The sequence below is a fragment of the Phascolarctos cinereus genome, unplaced genomic scaffold, assembly GCF_003287225.1.
Source record: "Phascolarctos cinereus isolate Bilbo 61053 unplaced genomic scaffold, phaCin_HiC Scaffold_1;HRSCAF=81, whole genome shotgun sequence".
NCBI lineage: Eukaryota > Metazoa > Chordata > Mammalia > Diprotodontia > Phascolarctidae > Phascolarctos > Phascolarctos cinereus.
The window spans coordinates 277,030,376-277,047,142 of record NW_027555514.1 but is presented as its reverse complement, the minus strand read 5'-3'; the positions used below and the strand labels follow the sequence as shown (position 1 = coordinate 277,047,142).

Below are 16,767 nucleotides of genomic sequence, written 5' to 3'. Positions count from 1 at the left end.
AAGGGGGACTCTAGCCTCAGAATAGAGAAAACCCTCTAATCCGTCCTTCCCAGAATAATTTTAATAGATTTTATCGTGATGCTCTATTCAAAAATCTTTAAGGAGTCACTATTACCTACAGAGTAAAGTTAGAACTCCTTTTCCTGGCATTGAAGGTCATGGATAATCTGTTACCCCTCCCCCTCCTTTCTAGCCTTATCTCAGATTTTCCCTGTCTCTACTCTTTGCTCCAGCTGAACAAAACTAATCTGTCTTTGAATGTTTTCCTAATTCTGTGCTCTAGCTCACACTGTCCCTCCTTACCTAGAATGGTAATTCTAATGCCTCCTCTTCACCTATTGAACTTGTACTATAAAAATCATCTTCAGGGTCACCTCCTCTAGGAAGTCTTCCCCACTCCTCTGGACTCTCTCCTCACACTCACCTCCAAGTCAGTAACAATCGATTCTCCCTCAGACCTCACCTATTACATTTGTTTGCACTTCTCTAATGATTTTAACATGGATTATTTTTTTATCCCAAGATATGGAATAGTGAAAAAAAAACATCAGTTTGCAATTAGAAGGTCTGAGTTTGAGCCCCGGCTCAGACATTTACCACTTGCCTCACCTTGGGCAACTCAGTTATTTATTGAAACTTTGTTTCCCCTTTTATAAAATTGATGTAACCAGACCTGCACTGTATACTTCCGAGATTTGTTGTCAGGGAAATACTTTGGAAATTTGAATGCCATATAAATGAGGAGCTGTTGATATCTAGAACATGTATTCTCTCTGGCACCTAGCCTTCTGCTTAATAAATGCTTGTGGAATTGAAAAGAAAGGAATAGATGAGTAAGACATGGCATGTGATTTGGAGGTGGAGAAAGGCAAAGAGAGAGCTGACCTAATGAGGTAATGTGGGTGTCTGAGGCTAGCATTTAAGTGGGAGGATGGGGGAAAGAGTGCTGTCTTTGGAATGGCAGGCCTGGCTCAGTCACTAAGTGACAACTTCAGACAAAGCCTTTAACCACTCTGAGACTATCGTTCCTTATCTGGATGCTGGAAATAATGACGCATGCTTTCCTTAATACATACAGGGTTGTAGCGGAGCAAGCGCTCTGTAAACCTTGAAGTGGTTTAGAAATATGGATGAGGAAGGCAGGCAACCTGATTCTAAGCCTATGTCTTTGGGGGCAGGGGAGGGGTTAGCAAGACAGGAAGAAGCAAAAGTGAAGAACAAGGATTGTCTGTCCCTGCTGGGCCTTTCTCACATAAGGCATTCTTTCTTTGTATGACTGCTCATCTCCTCTCTCCAACCAGACTGTAAGCTTCTTGAGGGTAGGAACTACATCTTCCTTCAACACTGCCTCCTGTTGCAATCTCTCACTTCTTTCAAAGCTTATGGGCTGCTTCCTGTGGAAGACATTTACTGATCTTCCCAGTTGTTTTGACAGTTTCCATCTTGAAATTGCTTTGTATGAAATTTGCATTTACTAACTCGCCTCCATATTGTATGCTGCCAGAAGAAGGTACATTTCTTGAAAGCTGGTACTGGTTTGTTCATATTCCCAGCCACAGCGTACTATAGGTACTAAATAAATGTTTATTTAGATTAGATTGGACTGTTTATTTTCGAGTCCCTTTTAGCTCTTTCCACATTGGTTGACTAAAGCTTAATAAATATTAATCCTTGAAAGATAGAAGATTCCACTGCTAACAGTCACCTGAACTCTAGTAGCTTTGATCCCCATCCTTGGAATACACTCTCCCTCCTTCCTTATTTTCCTTCAAGGTTCAAATCAGATTCCACCCCCTCCAGGAAGATATTCCCGATTATCATTACCACCACCACTCCCAGCTGTTAGGGTTCTTTCCTTTCTCAAATTATTCTGCATTTACTTATCTGGGTTCACATTGTACTTGAGAAATAGAATGTAAGTTCCTTGAGGGCAGGAACTGTTTTTTTTTCTTCTTTCCTCCTTTTCCTCCTTCCTTTATTCCTTCATTCATCCTTTGCTTGCCCTTTGTTTCATTCTTTCCATCCCCTTCCCATACTTCTTTCCCTTTTTTCTTCCATCTTCCTTCTTCCTTTCCTTCCCCATGTGCTTCATCTTTCCTTCCCCTTCCCATACTTTTTCCTTCCTTCCTTCCTTCTACCCTCCCTCCTTCCTTCCTTCTTTCCTTCCTTCCATCCATGTGTCCCAGTTACTCTTTCTCTCTTTCTTTATGAATTGATTTCTTAAAGAGATTATCTCAAGGTCCTTCTTCATCTATACTTCTCTCTAGGGTAGGGAGGGGAAAAGGAGTGGACAGCTATATAATTTCACTTAGTGGCATGGATTTTTGGTACAGGTCAAATCCTATAGCTACCAACTCTTAGAGCCTTGCACAATTTTTATTTGTCCTAAGATTTTACTGTATATAAAACAAACACAATGCTTTTCTTCCTGCGTACAAGTCACTCGGCTGGGCATGGAACATATTTAGTATTTCTTGAAGTGAGTGACCCATCAGCTGGAGCTTGGAAATCTTTTCATTGGAGCAAGCCTTTCATTGGCTGTATTTATTTTAATGATATTTGATCCACATTAAGGAAGTAGTGTCCTTTGCTCCCAAAGCTCAAGGTGTGCCTTAAGTATTCTTTGAAAGAACAGAAGCAATGTGGTCTGGTGGAAAGAGCAATGAATTAGGAACCAGAGGGCCAGGGTTCAAATTTTGGCTCTGCCAGAAGCAGTAACTTGTGCGTCTGTTTTATCTCCCTAGGCTTCAGTTTGCTTCCACATGAAACGGTGGAGTGTGATTAGATAGTTTTTGAAGCCCAATTCAGCTCTTAATCAGTGAGCCTATGAGATATATGAGGGGCCTTACTTTCCTCATCTCTAGAATGGAGCTACTAATATTTGCACTACCTAGTTAGTGAGGAATCGAATGAGAGATGTGGGGGAAGGGTTTTGTTATTATAAAAGGCCACGGAATTTGCTGTTGTTATCGTAGTCTCTAGAATGAGTTTTCTTGGAAATCTGAAGTCTCGGTTGAGAAGTCGTAGAAATGTGTGACTCCAAATGCATAGGAAACAGTATGATGTAATGATAAGGTCATGTGTACCTAGAACTATGGACGTCAGAGACTGGCTAGGCCATCTCCTTATTTGACAGAAGTGGAAACTGAGGCATAAGGAGGTCAAAAGATCTCCATAAGGTCATTCACAGTGTAAATGACTGGATGTAAACTTTTCTGCTGCCTCCCTAAAATGGGACAGAAATTCAGGGACAATACTCTGCCACTAACTCCTGTTGTGACTGTGGGGCAATCATTTTACCTTGATAACCTCAGTTTCTTTGTCTGAAAAGTGGAAGTAATAATGCTTGAACTGCTTTAACTCACAGGTTTTGTTTTTGTTTCTATGAAAAACACTTTAAGCCCTATATAAATATGAGTTATTATTACTATTGTCTATAAATAATGTGTGATACTCCCCATCCTATTTTCCTCCCAGGGTTTTTTTGTGGGAATCCAATGAGATAATGTGCTAGGAAGCAATTTGTAAAGTGCTACCCACAGGACAAGCTGGGAAGAGTCTGAAACATTTCCTGATAAGGAGCCTGAGAACAGAAAACAGTAGGGGAAGAGAAGTCCTGAGGGGTATATAAAACAGAAGTTCCAAACCCAGATAATAAAGAAGAAAGCAGGCAGAGAGATGGGAAAATCGGTTAGAATGGAGACAAGGCTCCATTATTTCATTGATCCTCACAACAATCCTGGGAGTTAAATGCTGTTTTTATCCCCATTTTCCAGACAAGGAAACAGAGGCACACAGAGGTTAAGTGGCTGGCCCAGGGTTACACAGTTAGAAAGTGTCTGAGACTGGATTTGAGCATAGGACATTCAGAATCCAAACCCAACTATGCTGGGGGTGGCTAGGTGCTGCCATAGTGCACAGAGCACCAGGCTGGGAGTCAGAAAGAATCATCTTCATGAGTTCAAATCCTGCCTCAGACATTTCCTAGCTGTATGACCCTGGGCATCTCGCTTCACCCTGTTTGCCCTAGTTTCCTTATCTAAAAAGGAGCTGAAGAAGAAAAGAGCAAACTACTCCAGTATCTTTGCCAAGAAAACCCCAAATGGTTGGATGCAATTGTGATGACTCAGCAATAACAAAATCCACTGTGCCACCTAGCTGCTTAGATGCTAGAGATACGAAGACAAAAACTAAGACAGTTTTTACACTCATGACATTTACTAGGAAAATATAACATGGATACCAGGCGTAAGTAACTTTTCCTCTAAACTCTCTCTCCCCCCCTCTTCTTACCTCCTCTGTTACTGCAGAGGGTAACACCATCTTCCCAATCTCTCCGGCTTGTAACCTAGGAATCGTCCTGGACTCCTCACTATCCTCACAGCCTCCTATATCCAAGCTGTGGCCAAGGCCTGTTCATTTTACCTTTGCAGTGTCTCTTGAATATGTTCCTTTCTCTCCTCTGACACTGTCACCACTCTGGTGCAGACCCTCATCGCCTCACACATGAACTGTTGCAATAGCTACTGGTGGGTGGGAGGGGCAGTCTGCCTGCCTGAAGTCTCTCCTCACTCTGTTCATCCTCCATTCGGTAACTAAAGTGACTTTCCTAACATGCAGGTCTGATCATGTCACCCTCTACTCAATAACCTCCAGTGATTCCCTCTCACCTCAGGGGCTTTGAATGTCGAACAGAAAATTTCGCATTTGATCCTGACTACAATCAAGAGGAGTTGGGGAAGGCTTCTTGAAGAAGGTAGGATTGTAGCTGGGACTTTAAGGAATCAAGGTCAAACATCAGAGTGGAGGAGGGAGAGTGTTCCCAGCAAAGGAACAGTCAGAGAGAATGCCAGAAGCTGAGGGGGGAAGGGCTTGTTCCTGGAATAGCCAGGAGGCCAGTGCCATTGGGTCCAATGATACCTATTGGGGAGTAAGGTGTAAGAAGACTGGAAAGGTAGGAGGAGCCCTCTCAATGTACTTCTTTTAGTTATGTTCTGTTTATCTTGCATATTATTTGCCTTGTATGTATTTGTTTGTATATTGTCTGCTTAGCCCTAAAAAGGACTAGGGATTTTTCTCCACTTGAGATGAGGGCAGGAGGAGGGAGGGGATGATGAGGAAGATGTTTGAAATGAGGAGGAGGGGACTTCAGGCTGTTCCTATGGGATGGCCTCAGTTTCCTCAATGAAGTAGGGAGCTGAGTTATCTGCTTTGATGTTGGAGAGACTTTGTAGTCAGGACTCAAGAACAGAGTAGAGCCCTAGATCAGTAAACATGGGAATGAAATGGGAACCACCAGGAGTCTAATGTGAAGGCAAAGCAGTAGATGTGCCTCACAAATTAATAGTGAATGAAAAAACTGTCCCCAGTGATGATCAGCTGTTCTGTGCAGCTCCTGACATCTGTGACACTGGGCAAAGGTAGCCCACGGAACTGTAGAATGTCCCACTTTGGGGGCTTGGGTTGGGGGGAAACTACTGGCATTGATTTTAGATCTAGAGTTGGAAGGGGGCCTGAGGGGACACCTAGTCTAAATCTCTCATTTTACAGATGAAGAAACTAACTCTCAAAGAGTCAGGTGACTTCCTCGAGGTCACACAGATCTTGGACTGGAGGGACCTGATAGGACAACAGGTCCAGTCACCTCATTTCACAGATATCGAAACTGAGGCCCAGGGGGCATTAAGTGATTTATACAAGGTTACACAGCTAGGAAGTGGCAGAGCTTGGATTCAAAACAAGGGCATTCATGATGCCATCTGGGTTAGAGCTCTGGGGCAGTCTAAGAAGAAAGGAAAGAAAAAAGCATTTATTAAGCACTTACTATACACCAGGCAGTATGCTAAGCACTGGGGGATATAAATACAGCAGAAAGAAAAACAGCCCCTGCTCTCATAGAGCTTACATTCTAATGGGGGAAGATGACACTACATAAAGCTGGAAAGGAGTGAGGGGAGAAAGTATTCAGCTTTGACACATGCAGGCCAACCTGACCCCTCCACAAAATGGAGGCTTCAGAAGGAACTCACCGAAGAGAGAAGGGGAGTGAGCCTTGCAGATAGGATCTCCACGGTGTGCAGGCCTCGGAATGGCACCACGTTCTGGGATGAAGAGGCCCCAGGTATTGAGGGAAGTTTCAGGATGAGAGATCAATAAAGCCATGATTTTGAAGTCTAGGAGGTCAAAAAGAGGGCTGGGTGGGGAAGACCTTGCCTTCCAGGAAAAGATTTTAATTTTCTCTTCACTAGAGATTTGTTTATTTTGAAGAGAAAAGATCCCTTTCTGAGTTTTTCAGAATTTAAATAAAAACAATAAATAATTGTTTGATTCATATGCTACAAATGTGCAAGATTCCATGGAGTCCCCAACTGCAGGCAGAAGACAGTCGGCAAGCATATATTAAACATCTACTACATGCCTAGGCTGGGGCACATAGTGAATGACCCACTGTGCTAGTGCTACAAACAAAGGTAAAAACAGTCCCTGCCTTCGGGGAGTTTACATTCTAAAGGGAGAGACAACCTCCAAGATACACATAGTGGAGATGAGCAGGAACCTTAAGCAGAAGGTTCTCTTAATAGCCATGGAAGAGTCATTCTGATAAAGCAGAAAGATCTCCAGATTCGGATTTGAAGACCTGGGGTTGAAATCACAGCTCTCATTGTTAGCTATCTGGTTTTGCACCAATCAATTCTTTCTGGGCTTTGGTTTCCTTAGCTACAGAATTAGAGCATTGGACTAGATACCTTCTAAAGTTCTTTCCGGCTCTGTAGCTTAGGGACTGTGGACTGCCCCTTCTCCATCTAATAGCCATTTGCAATGTTTCTCTTGGCTATACAATAGCTGTGGAAAAGGAAGGGTAGTGATGACTGGGAAACGTCCCCAGCTTTTGGTCTCCTGAGGCACTTGGGGTGGGGCCTACTGGCAGCCACTGGTCTTCCAGCCCTTCTCTCCCACCTCCTCCCAAGGTTGAATGTCATCCAAACAGAAGCTCCACCTCCACACCTCCCAATTGGTTCTTTGAACTTGTGGGGGAAGGGAGTGCTGTTTCTGTTGCCTAGCAACAAAAGGGAAGAGGCTAGCTGTTATGGAGCATCCAGGGACCAGAAGGAGCCAGAAATGAATGAAGGTAGCAGCAGCCGAAGCGCAGTCACGCACTGCAGTAATTCAGCAGCCTCGGCTGCTGCAGCCATCACCACCTGCCCAGAAATGTGCTTAGGGAGCAGTCAATTACAGTACCACCACTCCTAGCCTGTCTCCTGTTCTCAACCTATCCCTGCTGACTGATGGGCTGAAACACCAACGGTACTAATGACAAGCTGGAAGGGAAATTTCTAGAACATAATGTTATAGTCAGGAAAAGACGAAAACAACGCAAAGGCACCTCTACCTGAGAGATTCACCCCCGCAGAGGCAGAATGCAGGCTTCAAAGCCCTGGACTCAAACTGTAAAATCCTAGATTTAGAGCCAGAAGGGAACTTTGAGGTCATCTAATGCAGAGATTCTCAACCTTTTTGTGAACCCCTTTGGCATCTTGGTAAAACTAGATTTATTTTTTTTAAATAATTGAAGGAAATGCTAAATTTCAGGTAGATGTTAGTGAAAATAAAAATGTCAGTGTTTACCTATCCAAGTTCATGGACTCCTCCCTTGAAATATACCCAGAGACTCCTCGGTGGTTTGTGGACCCCAGCATAAGAACCCCTCGTCTAGTCCAAAACTCCCATTTCATATAACATCAGGGGTTTTTTTCAATGCGTTGATCAGTTTTGCTGAAATTTTCCCCCTTGCTCTTAATTTTTTCTAATTCTTTTTTAGAAACAATGACTCTCTGGGAGGGGAGAGAAGACTAGTCTTGTGGAGGGAAATCTAGGTGATGTAAAAGCAAAAGATACCTATAAAAATCTATTTTATAAAAAAGTTGAGAAAACTGGGACCCAGAGTAATTAAATGATTTGCCCACCCCCAGGTCACACAGACAGCAAGTTGGCAGGATTTGAACCCAGGCCCTTCTGTTTCAGATCTGGCACTCTTTTACTGTACTGTGTAGTGGCCATAGGACACTAAACAAGTCACTTAATTTCTCTGAACCTGTTTCTCCATTTGTAAAAAGGGGGTGATAATTCCTGTACTATCTATATCAGGGTTACTTTGAGGCTGAAATGAAATAATGCATGTAAAATGTGTTTATAAGCTTTAAGATGCTAAATTCCAGGGGCATCTAGGTAGTGCAGTGGATAGAGCATCAGGCCTGGAGTCATGAAGAACTGAGTTCAAATCCAGCCTTAGACACTTACTAGCTGAGTGACTTCGGGCAAGTCATTTAATGCTCAAAAAACCCCCCAAAAAACTAAATTCCAGTTTGTGGTATCTGATACAATGACAGAATAGACAAATGAACTCTAAGTGCCACCTGACTTTTGATGAATTTCCCAGCCCTCACAATCTCTCCCTCCCCACCCGCAATCAAAATGGCAGCTTAGTTTCTGACATCTTGTGCAGTGTCATTGATAAAGCATCGTCACAACCTGGAGTTTCAAGCCCTCACTCTTCCTCTTCCAAGCAATGCAACCCTGGATATGTGACTTGATCCCTCTGACCTTCAGCTGCCTTATTTGAAAAATAAAGGCATTGGATTACGGGATCTTTAAAATCCCTTCCAGCTCTCCTGTTCTGTGAGTCATGCCCATGACTTTATCTCTCTCTTGAAAGAGGAAAATATCTGTTTCTCATCCACAGGGGTACTAAGAGGACAGAGAGGACAGCTCTAGGAGGGAGGCAGTGTCATGTTATGGGAAGAGCCCTGAAATGGGAAATCAGAGGTCTGTTGGTTTGTTTTCCAATTCTGCCATAAAGGGGGTCTATGACTGTAGGCAGGATTGCTTGGTCTCTATGGGACCAATATCCCACAATGCAAATGCAAATGAAGCAGTTGGGTTAGCTGACCTTTAGCATCCCTTGTAACCCTGAAGATCATAAGTACTGTGTATCAATCCAAAAAACTGTCAACAAGCGTTATTAAGCACCTACTGTGTGCCAAGCTAAGTGCTGGGCATTTCTCAATTGAGTCCAACTCTTTGTGACCCCCCTTTGGAGTTTTCTTCGAAAAGATCTTAGAGTGGTTTGCCATTTCCTTCTCCAGCTCATTTTATAGATGAGGAAACTGAGGCAAACAGGGCTGAGTGGCTTGTCCAGGGTCACACAGCTAGTAAATGTCTAAGGCTAGATTTGAACTCAGGTCTTCTTGACTCCAGGCCTATCCACTGTACCACCTAGCTGCCTTTGCTGCTGCTGCTGCTGGTCCTCCTCCTCAACATCATCATCACCATCATCATCAAAACCACTGCCACCGTAAGTAGCAGTATGATAAGTTCAGTCTTCCTGACTCTAAGGCCAGAGCTCTATGCACTGTACTACCTAGCAGCACCCAAGTGTTGGGCATATGAATACAAAACCAAAAACAGTTCCTACCCTCAAGATTCTAAGAAGGACAGGCTGCATATACATAAATAGGTATGTGTAAAGTAATAGGTATAAATAAGATTAGATGGAAGGTGAACTTTGGGGGCAAGGCTCTAACAGCTGGGAATCCAAGAAAGCTCCCTGTAGAAGGTAGTGTTTAACCTAAGTTTTAAAGGAAGCCAGAGATTCTTCCAGGCAGGGAAGACAGCTAGTAAAGACACCAGGTTGGGAGATGGGAGCGTTGTGTGTGAAAAATAACAAACAGAACAGTATGGAGGGTCCACAGAGAGTGTGCAAAGTAGCAACACATAAGAAGACTGCCAGTTAAGTTGCGTGATGGGGCCAAATTGCCCCAACCTGGTTCATTGTCTGCCTCCTGAGGTCTGAAAATCCCTTTCGTTCAGAGGACCAGGTAACTAAGACGGGGAGTCCCAACCTCCAAGCACAGTAGAGTTGAGCCAGTGCAGTGAAGCCAGACGACCTGAGGAAGCACACACATCAGGCTTCCTTTCAAAGGACCCCACAAGCTGCCCGCATTTCTCAGGTTCACCCTCACCTTCTAGCCCAGCCCAGGAGGAGAAGGAAGAAAGGTCATTTTTGGCCACATCCCTACAAGGAGCCACGGTTCTCCAGGAAGCGGTATCTTCTCTGCCCACAGCCAACATCACCATTAAGAAACTCCTGGCCCCTGGGAGGGGCTTGTTACTACTGATTCAGGGGTTCGTTCAACCAGCACATATTAATCTCCTACTGTGTGCCAGAGGCTGAGGATAGAGAGACAAAACTGAAACAGCCCCTGCCCTCCAGAAGCTTACATTCTATCAAGGGGAAACCTGTCCATAGGATCATGGAGGTAAGGTCCCTTCTAGTGCCAGAGGCCATCTCATTTAACCTCTTCATCTTAGAGATGAGGAAACTGAGGTTACATAGAGATTCATACAGGGAGTAATTATCAGAGGCAAGATTGAAACCCAGACCTTCCCTTCCCAAAGTCAGTCTTCTTTACAGGGCCTTTCACGCTGTCTATATAGATATGTACCCAAAAAAGCCAATTTCCTGGAAAATTGGGAAAGGAAACTGATCACTAAGGAAATCTGTAAATAGCTAACTTTAAGGTTTGCCAAGAACTTTATATATGTTATCTCGTTTGATTCTCACAACAACCCAGTTAAATAGGGGCTGTTATTATCCCCATTTTACAGATGGGGAAACTGAGGCCCACAGAGGTTAAGTGACTTACCCAGGATCACATGGTAGGTAAGTAAGCCTAATTTAAACTCTGCCTTTCTGCCTCTGCTTCCACTGCTCTCCCTAGCCCTCCCTAGCTATTTCAGTTGTAAAGTTATAACGGTCTTGCAATGGGGAAGGAAGCTCAGGCTTCAGAGCACAAAATGCATTGTAGGTAAGGAGGATGATAATGAAAGGGAAATGCCCCACACCACCAAACTTCTGACTTGCAAGTCTCCTTCACAGACCTGAACACATCACTCTCTTTCTCAGAAATCTTGAGTAGCTTCCAATGCTTACAGAATACAATGAAAAACTCCTTAGCCTAGCACGCAGGGCCTTCTACAGACTAATGCTAGCCGACCTTTCCAGCATCATCAATAGTCAGCCTTCATAAATCACTTTAATGCTTGAAAAGGGCTTTCTATGACCTCATCTGATGTCCTTGAGACGCACTCTATGTTCCAGTCAAACAGGATTTCTCCATTTCATATGGGCCTCTCCAGATCATCAGCCATGCCTCAGAAACTGGCTTCAGCCTCATCACCTCCTGTTCAATTCAAGCCAATTAAACAACCATTCTTCCTAGAGGAGGTCCTTTTATTTAAGGTGGAATGGAGAGAGTTTTTTATTTGTGCTGCGTGATGCTGCGAAATGCGTTTCAAATACTCGTTATTACTTTTCTATGTTATCAAGTGCTATTTCAAAAAATCACGGAAAGGCACTGACTGTAGAGAAATCTTCCTAACCAGGGGTCCAGGGGACCCTTGGGGAGGGGGTCTGGGGATAGGTTTCAGGGGATGTACGTGCACTTGGATGGGAAAAAACTTCTATCTTTATTTTCACAAATTGCCAACTGAAATTTAGCATTTTCCTCAATTATTTGAAAACATTATTCTGATAAGGGATTCATCAGCTTCACCAGCCTGCCTAAGAAGTACATATCCTTCTGTCCCTGTTTCTCTCTGTTTTTCTCTCTCTGTCTCTCTCTGTCTCTTTCTGTCACACACACACACACACACACACACACACACACACACACACACCCCTTAAGAATCAGAACAGATGAGTTCAAATTCCACATCTGACATTTAATACCTGTGTGACCTTGGTTAAGTCTCAGTTTCCCCGTTTGTGAAATGAAGGGGTCAGAGTAGATGACTTCTGAGTTCCCTTAAAGCACTATCTCTATAGTTCCATATGATCCATAGTTGGCAAAATTAGACCCGCCATCACCAAATACTAATTAAGCACCACATTAACTCCTCAGCTGCTCATGCTTCGGTCCCCCCACAAAAATCACACCGTATTTATGACATATACCTACATACGCACATGTCGTCTCTCCTAAGAGAGTGAAGTCTGTGGAGGTCAGGAATTGTTTTCATTGTCTTTACCACCTCAGCCCCGAGCATAGGCCTAATGTGCATAATAAGATTGTTAAATAATAGATGGATTGATTGACTGGTTGACTTGATTATGATGACCACTTGAATTGAATTGCCTGGGACCTGACCATTTTCAAATACAAGTGAACTATTCTGGTGCCCTGAACTCTAGGTGGACACATTCTAGAGAAATTCTACTCCCTTGTGATTCCACTTACTATTCCTATAATTTTCCAAATCAAAATGCCCCTACCTGGTCACTAATCCCCTATTTGTGTTATTTTCTACGATTAGACAACCACAGAGTAATGTAATGTGTATGCTCCTTGAAGGAAGGGACTTTCTCTTTTCTGCTTGTATCTCCAGTTCTTGGCTCCTAGTAAGCATTTATTAATGCTTCCCCCCCCCACTCCCTCTCCCCCACAATAATTGGGGAAAAAATGAGATGATATACAATCCTCTTTCTTATCCAGCTCTTTTTTTTTGTCCAGGTCCTTTGTCATGAGGAAGTATAGTCCTAAAAAGATGGTGGAGGATGATTTAAGGATTTTGTCTGGTGAAGGTGTGCTAAGGATCCACACTGTGTGTGTGTGTCCCATCGGGCAGAGAATCAAGACACAGAAATGAGCATCTTCTTCCCCATGATTTTTCTGCTGACTGATGTATGACATTCAAGCAAGCAGTCAAGTTCATGTAGGCAACTCAAGGCTAAGGTATTTTGTAGAACCATTGTTAATGCCTCTCCACTCTCCAAGAACCTCTTTATGCAGAGATGGGGCCACATTAAGCATTACCTTGAGAGTGGTTGGTAAATGAAAATTCTCCATGGTCCTCTGGAGCTCTCTGGGATATGTGTCTTCTAAAGGTGCATCTGAGGTGTTTTGGAAGTATTTTTCTGGTTACCATGACAATATCTAAGTTACCTATCCTTCCCCCAATCTCAGCAAAATACAGCTTACATGCAGGAATGCACCACACACACAATGCCTCCAAGTTTTTAGCATTGCCCTGGGTTAAGCACCAGAATTAAGCAGAAGTACATCCAGCACACAATCACAGACTGTCAGAGTGTTGATGCTTGTCGATTTTGTGACTTTCATCTCTCTGGGCCTCAGTTTCCTCACCTGTCAAATAAGGAAGTTGAACTACCTGGCCTCTGAGATTCACTCCAGCCCTACCTATGATCCTACAACCCCTCTAGAACTCAGTTCCCTCATCTGCAAAATGAGGAGGTTGGACTTATTTCTGAGGTCCCTTCTAGATCTAAATCTATAATCCCATAACCTCTCCAGTACTCAGTTTCCTCATTTGTAAAATGGAAGGGTTGGATTAGGTGGCCTCTAAGACCCCCTTCTGGCTCTAAAGCTATAAGCCTCTCAAATCTTGGAGCTTGTAGACCTCAATGACCATTTCATCTAAGCCATTAAAAAAAAAATCCAGAAGAGTGACCCCTGTAGCAAACCAAACCAATGGTAATCCAACCTTTGCTTGAGGACTTCAAATGAGGAAGATCACTTGCTACCCCCTGAAGCAGCCTGTTCCATTTTTGGACAGCTTTGGTTGTTCAAAGATTTTCCTTAGAATCCAGCCTAAATTGACCTTTTTTTCTGCTTCCACCTACTGTTTCTGATTCTCTCCTCTGGGACCAAACTGAACCAGCTAAATTCCTCTTCCATTTGAATGCTTTTTGGATCCTGGAAGATAGCCCATATCCGTGTGCCTCTCATCTGCCTACTACCACCACTAAGTCATCTCTTACTCTAGCTAAACATCCCCAGTTACTTCAATCAGTCATCATGAACTTGAAGCCCTTCTCCATCTCGGTCATCTTCAACTAGACTTTCTCCATATTATCAATATTCTTCTGAAAATATGGTGCCAAAAGCTGAATAGGGTCATAAGATTTAGTACTAGAAGCAATCTTACCCCTTCTTTTTACAGATGAGGAAACTGAGGCCAAGAATAACATTCCTTTTGTGGTGTGACTACCATCTATATCCCTATTTGTTGACGTGCCTAAGCATTTGCCTGTGCAGGTGTGCAGACAAGTAAAAGGCTGTAATATTCAAAATGGTAGAAGTAGAGCCTCCCTGGGTTCAAGCAGAATTATATCTGAGAATCCCAGAAATTGGAATAGACCAGAGAATTTTCCTAATTCCACCTGCTTCAGAATGTAAAAATCCCTACTACAAAATTGTCTGAAACACGTAGCCTGGTCTCTGCTTGAAAATTCCCAGTATTGGGGCAGCTAGGCGGCACAGTGAATGGAGCTCTGGCCTTGGAGTCAGGAGGACCTGAGTTCAAATGTAGCTTCAGACACTTAGCACTTACTAGCTGTGTGACCCTAGGCAAGTCACTTAACCCCAATCACCTCAGCAAAATAATAATAAGAAGAAGAAGAGAAAAGAAAATTCCCAGTATCTCAGTATCTTACCCTCCATCCAAATACCTGTCATCATTAGGAAGTCCCTCCTACTGATGAGCTAAAATCTGTCCCCACTGTAACTTCCACCCATGAGTTCAAGTTTTCCTTTCTGGAGTTTGAGAACAGAACTCTCACCTCTCTTTCACATCATCACCATTGTTCCTTTTCTGGTCAAATATTATTTTGAGCCTTATCATCAACCCTGGATTCCCTCTTTATTCCTTCCAGTTAGCATCCTTCTGAAGATATTAGTCTTACCTGAACCCAGTATTCCAGGTGTGATCTCATCCATACAACATCCAGGAAGGGGGAGTGGAGTGTTGGAGCAGAGAATATCTGAGACCTCCGTGGCTCTAACCAGTATATGCCTTTCAATGCAGCCTAAGATTGGAGCAGCTTTATTTGTTTGTTTGCTTTTTTGTTTATTTACTTACTTGGTCGTTTGGTCATTCATTCACCAATTTATTTCTATATTAGCTTGTTATTTTACATTTTCATGTCATAATATTATTGACACTGAGCTTACAGTTGAAGTGTTTTCTTCCTTCCCTTCATTTCTTTTTTTTTCTTTCCCAAGTGGATTGCTGTTACCCCATTTCTCTTTCAACCTGTTTTTGTCCCATTGATTTTTGAAAATGCAAATGAAAGAGTTTGAATTTATCCCTAGTAAAATTTTGTCTTGTTAGTTTCGCTCCCTCTAGCCAATCAACAGGTACTCATAGGCTTACAGGCTGGTAGAGATGATACTACCTTAGAAATCATTTGGTCCAATCCTCTTATTTTAGAGGTGGGAAAACTGAGGACCTGAGAGTTCAACAATTTGTTCAAAATCACACAGGGAATAATCTCCAATAATGAAATTTGATCAAGGTGCCAATTCCTTATTCTATTGCACTGTCTATTCTATTCCAGTAAGCTGGAACCAATTGCCATGTTGTATATAATTATAACTTCCAATAACGCTGATATAAACACATGTGACTGCTTCATGGAACTCATTCTTTGTTCTAATTGGAACCTAGCTTACAAAAAGGCAGGTGGGTATTTTACTTGAAGAAAGCACTGTCCTCTCCTTAACAGGCTCCCCAAATAACCTCACTTAAGGGCTCTCTTTCTTGGACCTACTAGGAACAAAACAAGTGTCTTCTCTTAGGGAAGGAAATTCTTCTAAAGAAAAATGGCACTGGCCAATACTTTTTCTATAATGTTCATCGCTACCCCCTCCCCAGGGTGGGAAATGACATAAGTTTGTATTTATACACACACACACACACACACACACACACACACACACACACACACACAGAGCATCGCACATGCCTTTGTGTATGAGTGTGTATATGGGTGTTGCACAGGTCTAGGCACATAGATATGTGCATGGGTGCTTACCTGTCTGGACCTGGACCTGTCTGTGTCCTCTCACAAGAAGAGCCTTCATATACCTGTGTCATATAACTAAGGGGGGGGGGCGTGGTGCTCCTACTTAATGTTGTATTGATTGTCAAGGTGGTAGGTGGTTTTTTATCAATCCCTCACCCTGCTCTAAATACAAAAACATCAGAGCTTGAAAAAGATCACGTCAAAGCTGGAAAGGCTGTAAAAAATGTGGAATGTCAGTACCAAGAGGGCCCTTAGAACTGAAACTATCAGAGCTGGGAAGGCTCTTAGAACAAAGAATATCAGAGCTGAGAGGGGTCTGAGAACACAGAACATCAGAGCCGGGAGGGGCTTTAGAACAGAGAATATCAGAGCTGGGTGGGGCCTTAAAAAAGGGAATGTCAGAGTTGGGGGAGGGGGCTTGGAACAGGGAATGTCAGAGCCAGGAAACATTAGCTTCTTCATTTTACAGGTAAAGAAGAAACTAAGGGACAGAGAAATGACTTGTCCCAAGTTACAGAGATGGTTAATGGCAGAACCAATATTTTCCAAGCCACTATTCCTTTTTTGCTATCCCATGATTATTTTTCTGGAGAGTTTCCTCTCCAGAAATCATTACTCTGGCTTTATGCAGTATCCATGGGTATTGGGATTTAGAGAGAAAGCAAAGGAAATTTACTGCAGAGACAGGGGTGGAGAGAAGTAAAAGAGGGTGGAGAGAGAGAGGGAGGGAGGGGAGGGAGGGAGGGAGGGAGAGAGAGAGAGAGAGAGAAGAGGAGGAGGAGATTAGAGAGGGAAGAGAAAAGGAAAAGGAGAGAGGGAAAGAGAGACAGAGGAGAGGGAGGGGGAGGGAATATCTTTACATCCTTTTTTCATTATCTGAGCTC

At 43.1% G+C, this 16,767-nt stretch overlaps 1 long non-coding RNA gene across 2 annotated transcripts; it reads left to right on the top strand.

Moving 5' to 3' along the window:
• Positions 1-4,828: 4,828 nt before the first annotated feature.
• LOC110205704 (uncharacterized) lies at positions 4,829-15,788 on the top strand. 2 transcript variants are annotated; one of them, XR_013483082.1, is made up of 5 exons: positions 4,829-4,954; positions 9,256-9,352; positions 10,027-10,316; positions 10,666-10,720; positions 12,570-15,788. It is a non-coding gene; the product is annotated as an uncharacterized LOC110205704 (long non-coding RNA). The 2 variants fall into 2 exon arrangements; XR_002323660.2 differs by lacking the exon at positions 4,829-4,954 and adding an exon at positions 8,659-8,823.
• Positions 15,789-16,767: the final 979 nt, after the last annotated feature.